Genomic DNA, 16,666 nt, shown 5'->3' with positions numbered 1-16,666 from the left:
CTTGGATCATATGGTGAGGGGAAATGCATTGAACAACTTAATGACATTAGCTTCCAACATCAATTTTGTATCAGAAAAATTGATGGGAAAACACTAATATGGGGCAAGAAGTATTCAACTACTACAGAATGGGTACCGTCATCGGGTTTGCAATTTTTGAAGTTCATTCTAGATCATCCATTATTTGCATCAAAAATATTGCTATTACAATCATTTGGTGAAGTTCATAATGCACGCAAACAAAATATAGATATCAATTATTCTGATTGCCTAGAAGAAATTAAAAAATGTATTAGATATACATATGAGTATTTTGACATTGCTGATTCAGTTTGGTGGGAGTCATTTTTCAATAATCAAAGTGATATCATTTGAACAACAACAAATGAAGATATACCTTTGAAAAATCCATTTATTTGGCCACAAAATGTTTCGAATGAACATGAGGAAATACACATTGTTGAACATCAACAATCTCAAGGTATTATTAATTCTTCACAGGCAGAGGAAAGAGAGATGTATATTGGTTCCAAAAGATCTTGTGCACAACGTGTAGCCATGGAAGACCTTTGCAGGGGTTCAGTATAGGATATCAACGAGGGTTACATGATCGCAGTGCTAGCAGATGGAGATCCCAATGGCTATCCATTCTAGGTTGCTAAAGTTATAAAGGTCTTTATAGAAAATGAGGATGTTATATGTGTTGAATTACATTGGTATGCCACAAATACACACCCATTCAATGGTGTGTATAATCCAGAGATGGTAGTTGACAAAAAAAATGGCGGAAAGAGAAAAAGAAAGGATACAAATATAAATTGCCGCCGCACAGACATATTAAAATTGGAGGATGTTGACATACTTGTTTATGACTTCAATTTAACAAAGAGAGGAATTATTTGCTTCAAGACAATAGAGATTCTGAAAAGGTTGTTACCAGAAGGAACAGTGTTGAGATGGGAGTCTGCTGAAACCAGTCGTAGATCTAGAAGAATTTTGAAACTTGAAATGGTGGGCATGCATGTGGACTCAGATGGGGCACTAGTTGATGAAAGAGAAGAATATGGAACATCTTCGTTAGCATCCAGTCACTCATCTGAAGATGTGAATTCTGATGGTGTGTAAGAAAATATGAGTGATTTTGAATAATTGTTTAAGATAGTTTATATAACTGATGTTTGCATCGTATCTTGAAATAATTTTTTTGATTTCCATATGGTGTTAAATGAGAAGTTATGAGTCATTTTTATGTTGTTGGATTATATGTCTTAATTATGATAATTTTAATTGTTTAGAATATCTACAATGCAACATTAAATTAGAGATATAATGTATGTTTCATTCAATATACAAATAATGACATTTGAATTCATTTAGTCATGTAATTTGTTCATAATGTCATGGTTTTTTAATTTTATGGTTGAAAAATTTTCAATTTCTTTTGTATCTATCATGTTATGGTTGAGAACATGTTGAATTTATACTTAGAAAAGAAAAATGTTATTCTACCAAAAACATTAGTGTGTTTTTTTCCTCATAAACAACTTTGTTTGGCACATAAAAATTCGGTTTTACTAGCATTTTTTAAAAATGTTGAAAATTGACCCTAAAAAAAAATCATCGTTCCAGTGTCATTACTTTTTCATTTTCAAGCTGTTTTTTGCACAAAAATTTCGTTTTCACTGCCATTTTTAAAACATGTTCAAAATTGACCCAAAAAAAAAACCATCGTTCTAGTATACACAGTTTTCGTTTTTAGCACTGTTTTTGATGTTTTTCCAGGGATTTTTTGCCAAAGTTCCCGTTTTTAGTTTATAGTTCTCGTTTCAAAGTTTACATTGTTTTATTATCAATGTTTGAGTAGTCAACAATCGCCTCATCTAACATCTTAATTCTAGAATACCAACCAACTTTGATTTGCGTTAGTCTTTTAGGCCCTTAGAGATTTTGTTTTGTCCTTGGAATTCACTAAATAGAATGATCTTGTTCACAAATATTGAAAACTCATTATCAATAATCTTTTCATAGTTTTCAAGATGCTTATTAAGATAATTAGTAAACAAATTAATTCTTTGTGTGAAATGTTGGCCCAAAGGTCACATTGAGAGTGTGGGGGTGAATTGTTGGGTTGCGTTATATTCTTTCCACGACTAGCCCACGTAGTTAACCAGGGGGTTAGAGGGGGAGCAAGGCCCCCCTTGGTTGCGCCGATTACATAGCAAGGGGGTCACAAGGGGTTTGAGGGGTGCAGGTAAACCCCTTCTATCGGCTCTGGGGCAACGCCTCAGAAAATTTTGTTTTTTGGACCCAATATTAAGTTGGGCGGACCCACCTATGGTTTTGTGCATGATTTTCGCACATGGTTTTGGACGCGATGGTTTTCGAGTCCATGGTTTGGACATGATGGTTTTTGGTCCATGGTACTGCATGCTTCGGCATGTATAAATATGTATTATAACCTTGAAAGGAACATAATGAAAAATCAAACTAGTAGTCCCGGTTTTGGGATCTAGGGGAAAATATCTGTGTATATGTGTTATGCTCTCACATTATTTATTTTCTATGTTCTAGAATCATATGTAGGTAATTTCTGTAAAACATTAAACCCTGGTGAGTGCCAGTATTGCAGCAAGCATGTTGCAACTCCTAGGCTGCCAACTTTACTTTTATCATCTTGGTAGTTCGTAAAAAACTTGGAAGCGTTGGTGATGTATGCACAAGTACTAGTTCTCACTGTAGGTTGTCACTTGGTCAGTCGGTGAAAGATCACTATGAGCTCAAGAAAACTTCTATAAATCTCAGAAGAATCTCTATTGGTGATGAAAGAAAGAAATATTACTCTACAGAGGCTATTCTAATTGCAGAAAGGAAAAAGACTGGAATGTAAGGCAAGACCTAGTAAACCCTAATTAACAAGCTAATTCTACTTTTGCTAAAGAAACACTATGAAAACCATGAAAGCAATGCCATTACCTACTCAAGAAAGCAAAAAACATCTAACCATTCTATTTCTGGAAGTAAATAAGCAAAAAACATATGTTTAGATTTTTATGTATTTTTATGTGAATTTAACATGCATCTAATTTATTGTGTGTAAGTGCGGCAGTGAACAGGTGGTGTTAAAGGGTGGTTTTGGAGCTTGGGAGGATGGAAGATGGTGTGTATGGGTCTTGGGAGGTCTTAGGTGGCCTTTTGGAGGCTTTTCCCACACTTTTCCTTCAAAAGAAAGCCTACGGGAAAAACTACAGGAGGAAAACAAGGAAACTACAGTAGGCCGACAGGAGGAGGCCGAGAGCAATTTCCGCTATTTTGAGGGTGTGAGAGTGGGTGGAAAAGGTGGATGAAGGTTGGAAGGAGGTTTAGGGTGCCTATGGTCTACCATGAACCACCAGGAGAAAGAAATATGGTTGGGTTTGCTCAAGAAGAGAGAAAAAAATTCTATGGAAAATGCAGGAAACTAAGGCAGAATTGAGGTGAGGTTTGGGAGACCTATAGGGCATGGATCAGATGGAGGATGTGATGTTTGATAAGCTGGCCCACTACTGGAAGATATCTACTACAAAGGAACTGATAGTTATCCACGAAGATCAAACAAACAATGAAATGAGTGCATTTAGGAAAAACAGATTTTTACATTAAAATGATCTAAACTATGACCTATGAAAGGAAATGCTGAGAAATGCTGCAAGCAAGGAAAGCATGAAAGAGGACTATTGAAAATTAGGGAGTGAACATTACAAGCAATATCTGAAGCAATGTAAAACTGGACTATTAACCTATTAAAAAGTTGCAAACAGTAGAAGTCCTAGGAATGAGGAAAATCTATGTTTTTTGGGCAGCAAGAGGGTCTTTGCCTCAAATCATGGCCCTAGAGGGAGGAAGAGAGGCCAAGGCACTATTTATAGCCCTTTGAATATTCTCTGATCATTGCTCAACCTACTTCAGAAAGCACAAACGGAATCAAACTACTAAATCATCAAAAGAAACCTATTCTTTACCATGAAAGAAATACATCTAACAACAAATTAATCTACAAACTGAAGTAAGCATACAAATACAAGTAAAGAGAAGCTCGACTACTTAGATTGGGCCCTAACCCAATATTTTCAGCCCTCTGAGGTAACTCAGTGCTAGCTCAAAAAGGATTCCATCTTCATTATCAAAAAATAGCAATTTTACATGAAACTGTCACAAAATAATAAGCTCGAAATTTGAGCAGAGTTTACATAAACAAAAATCCGACCCTAGTGAGGCCCTAGGCATCTCTACTTATACATTTGAAGCTGCCAAAATCTTCCTTAAAATGAGGGAGGCTTGGCTCCCAAAACTCGAGATAACTATCAGCCATCCTCCACTTGCTCGACTGCCTTCTAGTGCATGATTCGGCGGCTTGTACTCCAAGTTGAATGAAGGGGAATTCGAAGTGGGGAGTAATAAATAAGGGGGATTCCCTCCTATAATTCCTCTCCTTTGTCTTCTTCGAGTTATTACTGCCATCTGACCATTGGATCCTTGACTTTTACCTCGAAATTCATCAATAATCTACATTAAACACATGTTAGACCACATGGCATCATAGCTAACTCAACTCACTCTATAAACATAAATATAATAAGAAAATCATACAATAAGCTAAGAGGATGTTTTATTTGACTAGGTTAGGAGGTAAAATGAGCCCATATAATTACCCATTTATGAGGCTCATCATCACCCCCCTACTGAAGGTGTTTCTCATCCTCTGAGAAACTTAGTCAATCTCCTCATCTTTTATGGCCCTGGTGGCCTCCCTAGCATCCCAAGCTTCTGATGTGGTCTACTCATGTTGGCCATAAAACCTTGCCTTTCTTTCTATGTCCTTCCACTGCTCCTCCTCTTCTTCTTCTCTTCTACCTTCCAGCATGCCTAATAGGAGTGGGGGACTCAGTTTGAGGCCAATCCAATTGACCTTCAGCCTTTGCATGGAGTGCTTGTACATTGGCACTCTTTTAAATGCCTCCTTCAGCCTCATGGGGGAATGGTATTCCCTGATCTGCAAATTGTGAGGTAAGGTGTTCCATATTCTCATGCATGCATGCACATAGTCATCACCAAGTAGCCTTTGCATATATTCGAAGTGTGCAATGGCTTGTGCCTGATTGGTTAGATATTTGGGGGCAATATGAGGGTCATTGGAAAGTGTGTGTGTGTTGATGAGTGCCATAGGAGCTGACGGCTCAGCTCTTATCATTAATGGCTCATTCTGCTCTTTTATCATCAATCTTTTTATTTTTGCTGCCCTCAATTCTTCATGGTTCATCCATGAGGCCATGCCCATTAATTGCAGGTCCCCTAGCTTAGCATTGGGGTCCCACACATTCATGTCTGTGAGGGCCATGTTGTGTAGGTATAACTCTGCCATCTTTGCTTTATCCTTTGAGCTGCTCTGGTCACACAGGTCCATGAACTGCCTGTGACCTTAGAAAGGCATTGTCCCTCTTTGTGCCAAAGTCTTTATTTGGAATGGAATCCATTGGTCTTTCAGATAGAGGCCATACAATTTGGCTGGTGTTCTCAATTATAATGCCTCCGTGGATAAGCTGGCCATGTATGCCAGCTAAGTCTCTTTCTCTTGTAGCTGCCTCCTTAGGATTTCATTCTCATTTTCCAGGTGGCTTCTTGTGATGGCTTCTCTGTCTCTGAGAGCACTCAATTCTCTGCCCATTTCCCTGAGTTTGTTTTCCATATGGCCAACATCCTCAACCCCTTTTGACTTTGTGATTCGCATCCACCTGTGTGTTCTCACTCTTTCTTTCTCCAATTCAAAAAATAGTGAAACTGCAAATTTCTGTGGGATTATTCTGCCCCCCTCAAGTAGATTTTAATAGGAGGCAAGACTAGGCTTGGGGTCAGGTTCTTGTAGCTCTTTTGCTTCCTCCTTCACCTCTGGCTGTCCTTCTATCCTTTCCTCAAGCTTTTGGGTCTCTTGTAGTTTAGACAGTGTCTCCTGTAGGACTGTCTCAACCTCCTGTAGTTCTGGTTTTGGGTCCTATAGTACTGCCTTTCCCTTCCATGTAGAAGATCTTGGAGTCCCCCTTTCATATGTGATAGGTGTCTTGGAGGGAGACTCTTTCACCTTGGTAGATGGTGAATCTTCAATGGTAATGGGAACTTTTGAAGAGGGCTAAGGTTTGCCTGTTTTAATCCTTGTGCTCTTCCTTGCCCTGAAATACATGGAGGTTTGTCTTTTTCTCTTCTGCTTTGGCTTGACTGGTGTACTGAGGGTAGTGAGGGCAACTGCTACCTCTCTTTCCAAAGTCTCAAGGGACTCTTCCCCTTTCTCTGCCTTCTCTGCCTCCTTTTCTCCTTCTTCTGCCTCTTTTTCTGTCTCTTCAACTTTTCCTTCCTTCTCACTTTCTTGCTCTATTTTGCCACCACTGGCTTCATCTTCTCCTCCTTGCTATTCTTCCTCCTCACTGCTAGTAGGACTGACATCATAGGTTAATTCTTTTATGTCATCTTCAGCTGTCATGTTTCAGAAAACTTCCCATGCTATAGGGAGTGTAAAGGTATGGAGGGCTTCCTCCACTAGGAGTTTGATTAAGCCATGGTGAGCTAACTACCCTGAGTTTCCTGCTTGTACCTTGGTGTTGGAGTCAATGAGGGGCTAAAGGATAAAATAAGGGACACCGAGCTTTTGGGGTGCTGGGGTATCCATGCCATATCTCAAGTCATGAAGGATTCTGAAATGATAACCATAGACAATGTTGTGCCTCCCCTAACAAGAAATGTATTTGATTAATTTGTAGCTAACCTCATCCCAAGGATATGGTATACTAGCCCTTCTAATTCCATTTTTATCTTCCACAAGGGTTTCATTATTTTGGAAGAATTTCTTCTTGGCAATCTGGCCAATGGGTTTTTCATCTTTACTCCAAGGGAGCCCAAGAGGAAGGGTTGTGACCCTACTGGTGAATTATGGGGTTATTTTGATGGAGAGGCCTCTAATGGTTACAGTGGCATGTGTTATTGTGTGAGGGACCAGAGAGAGAGGAAATTCTTGGGCAATCTCCTCATCAAACCCTCAAAATTTTCCAAAGAAGTTTATCCAATTTGCCCTTGTGAATATGTCCACTACTTGAGGATGTGCATGGAGCCTAGTGGAGTTAGTGGGATCCCTTCTCATAAACCCTCCTGTCATACTGTCTGTGCTTCTTTAAAAAAACAAATATGGAGGTGGAGACAGAGAGTTTTTGAGAAAAATAAAAAACAGAGGAGACTGTGCTTTTTTAAATAAATAGAAACTTTTTATGTATTTTTTGCCCTCCTAAAGATTGATTTCACCCTCAAATTGAGACCACTTCTTTCATATATTGATATTCAACAGGGGGCATGCATGAACCCTACCTCTTCAGACTGAATTTTGTGCCAAAAACTGTGTTTTCTCCCTTCAAAATGGCTCACTGCCCCTCTTGTAGATTTCCTATAGGTGCTCATGTAGAAAACACCGAGAGAAAAGATAGGGAGGAAAGCGATGGAGGTTGGTGGTTACGAGGCTGTGGGGGCACAAGAAGGCCGCTGTAGCTGAGTTATAAGGAGAAAATGAATCAAATATGGTGAGAATGCTCGGGGAGGAGTGCTTATTACTCTATCAATATTTTTGGTTATGAGTGTTGAGCTGGAAAGGTGTACGTTGGCCATATTCGGACTGTTGGTCCCCACTTGCTTTGTCATCATGGCCCCTCCTTGTAATCATCCCTCATTATTGCATCAGAGTTCACTCTTTCTCCACTACCTGTCCTTGGCATCTTTTCTTGAGTTGACTGTGCGCACATGTGGGTGACATCTCGAATGAGTGGAGTCAACTAGATGAAGGTGGCCAAGTTAACTGGCCACCTTTCCCTCGTTCAATCTCAACCATCTTGTTGCCTTCGTATGACTCCTAATTACACAAATGCAAATAGAGGAGTGATTTAGTTACTTACATGTGATCCAAGTGTATTGGCTGTGAGGTGTTGTGGCTCTCTCTATTGCATGTCTTCATTCTTCTTTATGCATGCTGTCTCTGCTAGCTAATGTGTGGTTGTGGATTTTTGCAGGGTCTTCCTTTGCTGGAGCTAGGCTGCATGTGCCTTTCCAACCTTCAGATGTGCACTCTTCTGTTGTTGATGTTGGACTTCTATGGGATCAGCTGCTACAAGGATTCCTACAGGATCTCCTGTAGCTGCTTCTCCCATTCAAACTTCAGCTTTTCCCTGTTCTTGGAGCTCGAGAATAATGCCAAAGGTGTCATGAATGATGGAGGGAAAATATGTAAGCTTCAGGTATGGTTATTGGTGCCTTCTCCCTTTTTTTGTTTTTCTTTCATATTGAAAAATTGTTGTTATTGGGTGTTTTTCTTGGATAGGAAAAGAAATTATGCTTGGGGGTGTGATGCAGGCTTGGAAATGATAACAAGTAGGCTTAAAGGTGGTAATAGGGATGATAAGTTCCTCATGAAGCTCTCCTGGTCCCTCAAATTGCCTTCTGTAGAAATTTTTTGGCTCTCTGTAATTCCTACAGGAGCCTCCTGTAGAAAACATAGTTTTGGAAGAAAAAAAAGTACAGTGGGGTGAAAGAGATGCCAAATATGATGGAGGAAGGTGTGGAGAAGGTGAGGGGGGTGATAGTGTGAATGTCAAGGTTCCCTTGGCACCTTCTTCTTCTTCCCGTAGTCCTCTTGCAAACCTGCAATGCAACAAAAATTCATTTTTTCCCCTTTTCTTTTTTGAAATCAACTAGGGTGCCTCAGAGAGGTTTTCACCTTAATTGCCTGCGCTGGGCACCTCCAAGGGAGGTTTTCACCTAGGGATATTATTCTTTTTTCTCCTTTTTCATCACTGAGCTGCCTCGGAAGAGGTTTTCAACCCAATGATGGGACTCAAGCACCTCATGGAGGTTTTCACTTGAGTCCTTATTTTTTACTTTTTCTTTTCATCAGTGAATGGGTGAAGTGGAAGCTAAGACATGCTCCACTACCATCACTGTTTTATTCAAATAGTCAATGAACTCTCGCTTGGAGAGGGGCTTCTTGTAGACTTTCAACCGATGTCCATTGACAAGCATGGGGATGGCTTCATCATCAATGGTTCTGACCAGAACTGAACCATTGCCATTGGATTTCTCCATAGTGTAGGGTCCCAACCATCTTGTCCTCACCTTTCCTTTGAAATCTTTGTATCTTGAATTATAGAGTAGTGCCCAATCTCCCTCTTGGAATTTCTTTTCCTTGATATTTTTGTCATGCAATATCTTTCTCTAAAGCTAAACTACCTCTCTATGGAGAAGGGCTTGCAATCTCTATTCATCTAATCCGTTGAGCTGAAGTAATCTCTCCTTCTATGCATGACTGAGGTCTAGGTCCAGCAGAGCTACCATCCTTAGGGTATTGAATTCAAACTCTATTGACAGCAAAACCTTCTTCCCACAGACCAGTTCATAGGGTTTGAACCCAGTGGTGGTCTTCCATGTTGTGTTGTAGGCCCAAGTGGCCTCAACTAATCTATTTTCCTAGCCTTTTCTGCTGTTGCTCACTACCTTAGTGAGGGTCCCTTCCAAAGCTATGTTAGTGACCTCCACTTGCCCATTGGCTTGTGGATGGTAAGGGGTGGGAGTTCTATGCTTGATCTTGTGATGTGTGAGCAGGTCTTCAATCAGGCTAGAAGTGAACAGACTACCTTAGTCTGTGACCAACTCTCTCAGATACCAAAATTTGTAGAATATGTTTTCTCTGAAAAAATCAGCTACTTTTTCTTCTGTGACTGCTTCGATTGGTTTTTTCTCTGCCCACTTTGTCAAGTAGTCGGTGCAAACAATGATGTACAACTTCTGCTTTGAAGGGGGGTTTATAGACCCCACAAAGTCCATGCCCCACTTCTCAAATGGCTCAAAGGTCACTTGAGGTTGCATGGGCATTTCATCCTTTGGAGTGGGTTTCCCCATCCTCTAACACCGATCACACTGGCTCATGTATCTTCTCACTTCCTGATGAAGAGTGGGCCAATAGTAACCTACTTGCAATATCTCGAAGGTGGTTCTTTTTGCTGCAAATGACATCCACAAGGCCCATCATGACAGGTCAGGAGGATGTCAAAGACTTCCTCCTCCCTGACACATCTTATCAAGATTCGATCTGGGCCAAGTTTGAAGAGATTGCCTCCAATCCAGGTGAAAGGGGCGCTTTTCCTTACTATCCTTCTCTCCTCGTTCGAGGATAGGTGTGGTGGGAACTGTGCTGAAACCAAGTAGTTTGCTATATTAGTAAACCATGGAGAAGGTATTGACATAGCAAAGAGGTGTTCATCTGGCATTTGGTCATCCACCATTCCTTCTTCACTTGCAGGCAAATTCACTCTAGACAAAAAGTCAGCAACAACATTCTCTTTACCAAGCTTATCAATAATTGTCAAATCAAACTGCTGTAGTAAAAGCAACCATCTAATAATACAAGCATTTACATCTAGTTTATTCATTAAAAATCTAATTGCAGCATGATCAGTGTGCACAAAGGTTTGATAGCCTATGATATAATGTCTGAATTTCTTTAAGGAATGCACGACAGCTAGGAGTTCCTTATCAGTCACTGTATAGTTTAACTCTGCCTTTGACAATTTTTTGCTTATAAAGTATATGGAATAAGGTAACTTTTCATCAAATAGTCCTAAGGCTGCTCCTATTGCTTTGTTCGAAGCATCTGTGTGAATGTGAAATGGTAGGGTCTAGTTTGGGCCTTTGAGAATTGGGGCAGTCACGAGCTTTCTCTTCAAGGTATCTAGGGCTTCTTGGCAGTTTTCTGACCAAATGTACTCAACATGTTTACCTAGGATGCTAAACAAAGGAGAGGCTATCTTGCTGAAGTCTTTAATGAATCTTCTGTAATATCCAGCTAAGCCTAGGAAACTTCTGACATCTCTCACCTTTTGAGGAGGTGGGACCCTTTGGATGATGGCAATTTTGTTGGGGTCCACCTATAGTCATTGTTGAGATATTGCATGACCTAGCACGGTCCCTTCAGTCATCAGAAATTAAAGATTTTCCGGACTGAGGGATAGGCTCACCTCAATAAACTTATATATAACTTTTCCTAGGTTAGATAAAGCTTCCTGAAAGTTAGAGCCATAAGGAGTAAAATCATCCTTGTATATTTATACTGCAGCATGAACTAGTTCAGAAAATATGCTCAATACTGCTCTTGGAAAGTGGCTGGAGCGTTGCACAAACCAAAATGAAGGACCTAATATGCAAAGGTACCCCAAGGACAAGTGAAATTGGTCTTATCTTGGTCTTCCGGGCTGATTTGAATCTGATTGTACCCGCTAAACCCATTTATGAAGGAGAAAAACTTTTTCCCCGCCAGACTGTCTAACACTTGATCTATGAAAGGTAAAGGAAAGTGTTCGTTTTTAGTGGCTTTGTTCAATTCCCGATAGTCAACATGGATTCTCCACTTACCATTTTTCTTTGGCACTAGCACCAAAGGAGAAACCCATTCACTGCTAGAAATGGGATAGATGAATCTTGCATCCAACAATTTCTGCAGTTCTTCCTTAACAATATCTTTAAGTGTTGGGTTCATCCTCCTTTGAGGTTGCCTAACTGGCTTGCAATCTTCTTTGATGTATATTTGATGAGTACATATTGAAGGGTGCACTCCCTTCATCTCCTTATAACTCCAAGCAAAGGTATCTAGATGTTTTCTCAGTAGGTTGCATAGCTCCATCTCCTGGGAAGAAGATAGGGATGGATTGATTTTCAATGTTCTTTCTAGGATGAACTCTATAATTTTTGACATGGAGAGAAGTAGGGTCGGCAACAGAGAGATCAGTTGAGGGGTTGTTTTGGGTTTCTCTTACTATGTCTTCTAATGGTGATACACTGGGAGGTGGATTTCGAATCAAATTTCCAATCATATCATCCTCATCTTGCGGTGTTCCTCCCATTGCGATTTCCAATGCACAAAGCGGTGCAAATTAAACTTCATCCTCATCCTTCTCCTCCAACCAAAGAGGTAGATCATGTTCTAGCAAGGGTTGGGCAGGAGGATATAGGGTTAACTGCTTGGACATATGCCCATTCTTGATGGTCATGTTCCCAGCTCGGCAGCTAATGTAGGCATCGGCTTTAGCCAACCAGGGTCTTCCCAGGATGAGACGGTACCCAGTGAGCTTTTCCTTTGGCTGGAGAACTAAGAAATCAGCAAGGTACTCCCAAGAATCAACAGAGACCATCACATCTTACATAATCCCCTCAGGGGCCACGGTGGAGCGGTCTGCTAAATGCAGCACTGTCGTGGTTTTCCTCAAGGAGCCTTGAAGGTTAAGTTTGAGCATTGTGTCCTTCATCATCACATTAATGGTAGCTCGCATATCAATCAAGGTATGTGGGACCATTGTTCCATTAATGTGGACATCAACTACTGGGCTTCCAGGATCCAGATATTTTGGACAGATTATCTGTCCCAACATCAGGTCAAAAAGTTGTCTTATGACATTGATGGTTGGGGCATCTCTCTTGTGTCTTCCTAGATGCCTAAAGCACTTCTCTTTGATCAACCTATTGTAGATAGGTACATCTTTTATGGCTTGGAGAAGTGGTATCTTCACACATAAATGTTTCAATTCTCCTAGGAGTTCAGTCTCTTCTGGGGTGGGCTGGATTGTCATGGATAGTCTCTCGGGAAAGGGTGGAGTTGATTTAGGTTGGTTTTCCTCTTTATATTCCTCAACCTCCTTGGGTGGAGGTTGGATATCTAGGAGAAATTTCCCAGATCGCAAGTTGATTTCTTGAATCTCCATCGCATAAGTTGGGCATGATGGTTCCCCACTATATACTTTTTTAGCCTATCTGTTATTCCGGTTCGGATTTGGGTGGGCGGGCATTTGGGGTTGCCTTGGTAGAGCAGAAGGTAACAGTTGTGGTTGGGTAGGTGGTGGAGGTAGAGGAGCGGGAGGAGAGTTATATTGGGGCCTCCACCCATGATGATATGCATTCCACTGAGGTTGCGGCTGAGCATAGGGTTGAAATGAATGACCGGATGGTTGGGCATGATATTGAGATGCAAAGGACCAAGGAGGAGGTGTGGACCAGGCAAGGATGAGCAAGGGGCCCCCAAGAAGGTATGGAGGTGACTTGGTTGGGGTGGTAGTATGCCTGAGATGTCCCTTGCATCCCCTGATGGTATGGTCTAGGTCCATGTGGTCTCTTTTGGTTTATGTAATAGATCTGTTCAGTGGCTCCTTTGGCCCCTTGGTATACAGCTTTAAGACCGGGCAAGGAAGGGCACTTATCTGTAGAATGATTTTCTTCACAGACTGAACAGACCTCTATAGAGTTCAATGGGCATTCATTCCTAGGATGCCTCCTGGTGCATCTAGGACAAAAAATGGCTAAAGCCCTCTCTGCTTCCTCTTGATTTCTTTTGATATGTAAGGTATCCATTTGCATGGCAAGAGTCTGCAACATCTCACTCTTGAAGTCTTCCAACATGCTTCCAATTTCCCCTTTAATGGATGAATTGGAAGAAGAGGTACTGGCTATGGGTTGACTCCCCCTACCTTTCTTTCTGGCTGCTCTAGAATGGTTTCTAAAAATAGTCTTTATGTCCTCATAGGATAGTTGGTAAATGTCTCCCCCAGCTAGTAGATGGAGGGTGTCTAAAAGGTCTTCCCAGATTCCCCTAAGCAGGACCAACTTCAGAGACTCAGGGTCAAGTGTACACCAAGCCCTTTTGTAATTGAGCTGGAACCTCTCTTTGTAGTCTTCCAGAGACTCATCACCTCCCATGGTCATTCGGAAGATTTCTTACTTAGTATCTTTTGACCTACAATAGTCTCGATACTTGTTGTTAAACACTTGCTGCATCTGAGCCCAAGTTGTGATGCTATTTCCCAGTAACCCCATGAACCAGTGCAACGCTGCATCCTTAAGAGTAGAAGGGAACAATTTCAACTTTTTCTCGTCTTCTGCATAGTCATAAGTTCGATAGATGATAGCGAACTCAAACAAGAAGGTGTCGGGATCTTCTGTAGTCAAGCCATGGAAATGAGGTAGGGTTGAAGGACTTATAATTTTTATTTTGGTGTCCCCATTAGTCTCCTGAATGGGAAAGGTACCCTCTATTCATTCTCCATTTCCCCTAGCATCTATGTTTTCAACCATTGGATCCAGAGGAATGTTTTCTTCTTCTTCTTCCCCTATAGGTTCTTCAAATATTTCTGGCTATTCACCTAAGGGTTCTTCTTGATCGCAACCACCGAAGAAGAGAGAAGGTTGGCTGTGTGAAGTAGTGGGGGTGTTGGGAAATTTTTTTCCTAAGTTATCTCTATTCCTATGAGGCATGAAAGGAAATATTTTTGGTTGGTTTTTTAATTTTTTCCCCACACTGATAGTACTTGCAGAAACTGAAATCGAGATTGAACAAAACAAATTGCAACTAGCTGAAATGAACTTGATGAATGGAAAGTGCAGAACTGAAAAGGAAATTAAGGAAATGCAGAACTGTAAGAAAGGAAATGACTAATCTACTTTTGTTTAAATGGAAATTGCATAATTGAAAAGGAAAGTAAGGAAATGTAGAGCTTAAAGAAAAGAAATGACTAATCTACTTTTGTGGAAGTAAACTATTAGCAGAATGTTATAATAGGAAATAGAAGAAAGTAGTAATCACAGAATACTCTGACGCTTCCCTGGAAATGATGCCAAAAAGTGGTGAGCACCAGTATTGCAGCAAGAATGCAACAACTCCTAGGCTACGAGCTTTACTTTTATCAACCCAGTAGTTTGTAACAAACTTGGAAGCGTCGGTGTTGTATGCACAAGTACTAGTTCTCATTGCAGGTTGTCACTAGGTCAGTCGGTGCAAGATCACTAGGAGCTCAAGAAAACTTCTATAAATATCATAAGAAGCTCTATGTGTGATGAAAGAAATAAATATTACTCTACAGAGGCTATTCTAATTGCAGAAAGGAAAAAGACTGGAATGTAAGGCAAGACCTAGTAAACCCTAATTAACAAGCTAATTCTACTTTTGCAAAAGAAACACTATGAAAACCATGAAAGCAATGCCATTACCTACTCAAGAAAGCAAACAACATTTAACCATTCTATTTCTAGAAGTAAATAAGCAAAAAAAATATTTTTGGATTTTTATGTATTTTTATGTGAATTTAACATGCATTTAATTTATTATGTGTGAGTGTGGCAGTGAATAGGTGGTGTTAAAGGGTGGTTTTGGAGCTTGAGATGATGGAATATGGTGTGGATGGGTCCTAGGAGGTCTTAGGTGGCCTTCCAAAGGCTTTTCTCACACTCGGCCTTCAGAAGAAAGCCTACAGGAAAAACTACAGGAGAAAAACTGGGAAACTACAGGAGGCCTACAGGAGGAGGCCGAGAGGAATTTCTGCTATTTTGAGGGTGCGAGAGTGGGTGGAAAAGGTGGATGAAGGTTCAAAGGAGGTGTTAGAGTACCTATGGTCTACTATGAACCACCAAGAGAGAGAAAGATGATTGGGTTTGCTCAAGGAGAGAGGACAAAGTTGTATGGAATATGCAGGAAAATAAGGCAAAATTGAGGTGAGGTTTGGGAGACCTATAGGGCATGGATCAAATGGAGGATGTGATGGTTGATAAGCTAACCTACTGCTGGAAGAGATCTGGTGCAAAGGAACTGACAGTTAACCACGAAGATCAAGCAAACAATTAAATGAGTGCATTTAGGAAAAACAGAGTTTTGCATTAAAATAATCTAAACTATGACCTATGAAAGGAAATGCTAAGAAATGTTGCAAGAAAGGAAAGCATGAAAGATGAATATTGCAAATCAGGAACTAAACATGACAAGGAAGATCTGAAGAAAAGAAAAACTGGACTATTAACCTATTAAAAAGCTGCAAACACTAGAAGTCCTAGGAATGAGGAAAATCTGTGTTTTTGTGGCAGCAAGAGGGTATTTGCTTCAAATCATGGCTCCAAAGGGAGGAAGAGATGCCAAGGAACTATTTCTAGCATTTTGAATCTTTTTTTATCATTGCTCAACCTACTTCAGAAAGCACAAATGGAAGAAAACTACTAAAATATCAAAAGCAACCTATTCTTAACCATGAAAGAAATACATCTAACAACAAATTAATCTACAAACTGAGGTAAGCATACAAATACAAGTGAAGGGAAGCTTGAACGCTTGGATTGGGCCCTAACCCAAGAGCTTTAGCCCTCTGAGATAACTCAGTGCTAGCTTAAAAAGGATTCAATCTTCATTGTCAAAAATATAGCAAGTTTACATGAAACTGTCACAAAATAATAAGCTCGAAATTTGAGCAGAGTTTACATAAACAGAAATCCGACCCTAGTGAGGCCCTAGGCCTCTCTACTTATAAATTTGAAGCTACCAACAGCTTCCTTAAAATCAAGGGGGCTTGGCTCCCAAAACTCAAGATAACTATCAGCCATCCTCCACTTGCTCGGTTGCCTTCTAGTGCATGATTCGGCTACTTGTACTCTAAGCTGAATGAAGGGGAATTCAAAGTGAGGAGTAATAAGTGAGGGGGATTCCCTCCTATAAGTCCTCTCCTATATCTTCTTCTAGTTATTACTGCCATCTGACCATTGAATCCTTGACTTTGACCTCAAAATTCATCAATAATCTGCATTAAAC

This window comes from Pinus tabuliformis, chromosome Q (assembly GCF_031772625.1).
Source record: "Pinus tabuliformis cultivar Carrire ecotype Pingquan chromosome Q, CPIR1, whole genome shotgun sequence".
NCBI classification, from domain to species: Eukaryota; Viridiplantae; Streptophyta; class Pinopsida; order Pinales; family Pinaceae; genus Pinus; species Pinus tabuliformis.
The sequence above is the reverse complement of the archived record's forward strand: the minus strand, read 5'-3'. Positions refer to the sequence as shown.